Source organism: Myzus persicae, unplaced genomic scaffold (assembly GCF_001856785.1).
Source record: "Myzus persicae strain clone G006 unplaced genomic scaffold, MPER_G0061.0, whole genome shotgun sequence".
NCBI classification, from domain to species: Eukaryota; Metazoa; Arthropoda; class Insecta; order Hemiptera; family Aphididae; genus Myzus; species Myzus persicae.
The window spans coordinates 11,027-13,485 of record NW_019100686.1 but is presented as its reverse complement, the minus strand read 5'-3'; the positions used below and the strand labels follow the sequence as shown (position 1 = coordinate 13,485).

The following is a 2,459-nucleotide window of genomic DNA, read 5'->3' as shown; positions in this document are numbered from 1 at the left end:
AACATGGGTAGTAGTAATTGTTTTTTTTTTTTTTAATTTTATACTGCAGTTATTACTATATTAACATTTTGATTTAGTTCGCAAAAATTTGAGAACACAATTAAGTGATGCAAGAGATACGTTTACAAAGTTGGCTGAAACCAATGCACAAAATACAAAAGTATATAATAAATAAATATGTATAAAAATGGCTCAAAAAATTAAGTTTTCTTTTGCTCTGGTATTAATTTGTTTTCAATAAAATGTGCATCGATACTAGACAATAATATCTGTACATCAATTTTAATTTCTTAACTACACCCTTGTCCCTCATTTTACATAAAAATACAAATTAATTTTCAAGTACTAGATAATAAATATTTTAATATTACTTTAGCAGAACATAGGTATAAATATTGTTTAATATTTAGGAGTATTTGTAAACTTTACAGAGCCTATCACAATCTATAACCCAACTTGCGAGTGCAATGACACGAATGGCAGACAATGACGAAAGGAGAATAACAAATGATGAAAATTTGGTTATTATAATGAAACAATTGATTGAAATGATAAGTAAAAAATAAATCAATAAATAACAAGAATTTTATTTCAACTCATGAAAATATGTTATTAATTTCTTTTATTATGTCACTAGACTTATCATTATTATTATTTATATAAAAGTTTAAGTATCAATTTCTTTTTTTTTTCAATTGCAAAAGTTGTTTTGTTCAAGTTTATTGTTTTTAATTAATATGTTTAAAGTAAAATATTACTATTGAATGTTACTTAGGATAGTTTTTTGTTGTTATATCAGTTTATTTATTAGAGTGATAAATATTATTTATATAAAAAAGTTAATAGTTAATTTGTTTAATGTTTAAAATCTATAAAAAGTTATGTCCTAAGTACTAAGTCAAGAGAATAGACTGATTGTATATGTATATGTTATGTGTATATATTAATGAAATAAATAATTTTCATAGTGGTTTCAAATAACTTTTATTGATTATTTATTGAACATATATTAGTATATTTATGAATATAGTTTTAAAATTATTTTTTTGATTAAGTATAATTTATTGGTCACCGTCGATATAATCTGGAAACCAGCTTGCCATCAATTGTGTTTGAACTCTCATCGCAACTATTCTTGGTCCTCTTCTTTCAATTATTTCATTATGTCTCTCAATATTTTCATATTGTTGTTCTTGTTCAATATAGCCTTCAATTTGTTGAATAGGTAGGCGATACTGAATTCGCATGTTGTGTATAACAGCACATGCATTTACTATTTTTCCTGCCATTTCAGGTGTATACATCAGCACACGTTGGTATGACAAGCATCTCCACATGCTCTTAAAAACACCAAAAAATCTTTCTACAACGTTTCTTGCTTTGCAATGCTTTCTAGTATACATATATTGTCTTGTTCCTTCAGGATAATGTGGAAGTGGAGTTAAAAGCCAAGGCTCTAGAGCATAACCAGCATCTCCTTCAAAATTGAATCAACCATAACAGAATTTAAAATTTAATATAATATTATTAGTACCAAGTACAATTCATATTATTTTAGTATTATTACCAATCAACCATGTTTGTCTTTCCCCAAGATTATAATGGTATTAAATTGCCCTGCGAATTGGAGAAGCACTCCATATGTAAGAATCATTCCTTGCCCCAGGGAATCTGGCATTAATATTAAGTATTTTCAAACCAGGATCAACAATCTAAATTTAAAATAAATTAGCTGTTTGATTTACACAATTAATAATATTTTAAACAAACCGCTTGGAAATTCAGGGAATGGCTACCATGATGATTCATGTATGCTTCCTCATGTTCTTTTGGGGCAATAATATTAATATGTGTGCAGTCAATAGCACCAATAGCACCTTCAAACTCTTGAGGGGCATTTACAAATTTTTGACGAGCATTTTGTCTTTCAATTGCAGTCATGGGAAAAAGTACCCATCTCCCCAAAAGTGTATTGTTTATAGCATCTGTTACACTGTGAATGCATCTGCTGACTGAGGGCTGACTTACATTCACCACAAAATTATCCCCTGTTGCTCGCTGATAACCACCTTTAGCGTAGAAATGTATAACAACTACTAATACCTAAATGAAACAAAACAATTTTTAAACATTTTGAATTACACTAAAACAGTGGTGGTGCTAGGGAGTAGGGGTTTCCACACCCCCTAAAGATTTTTTGTCATAAAACAATCTTTTAAAAATTGTTATAGAAGAAAACTTAAATGCCTTGCCTCAATTCACAGAGTTAATTTTTGAAATCGATGGAGTGATTGATGAATTAGTTATCGTAAAAATAAAAGTTGATTTTATTTTATAATTGTATTATGTACATATGGATCATTTAATAAACTTTGCGCCCCCTTAAACATAGGTAGAAAAAACGCCGCTGCGCTTAAATACATTTTGTACACATTATAATTGAATCGAAAAAGTATTAT

General features: G+C 28.1%; 1 pseudogene; it reads right to left on the bottom strand.

The window, feature by feature from the left end:
• Nucleotides 1-1,061: 1,061 nt before the first annotated feature.
• LOC111041135 lies at nt 1,062-2,071 on the bottom strand (annotated as a pseudogene).
• Between the last annotated feature and the right edge of the window lie 388 nt (nt 2,072-2,459).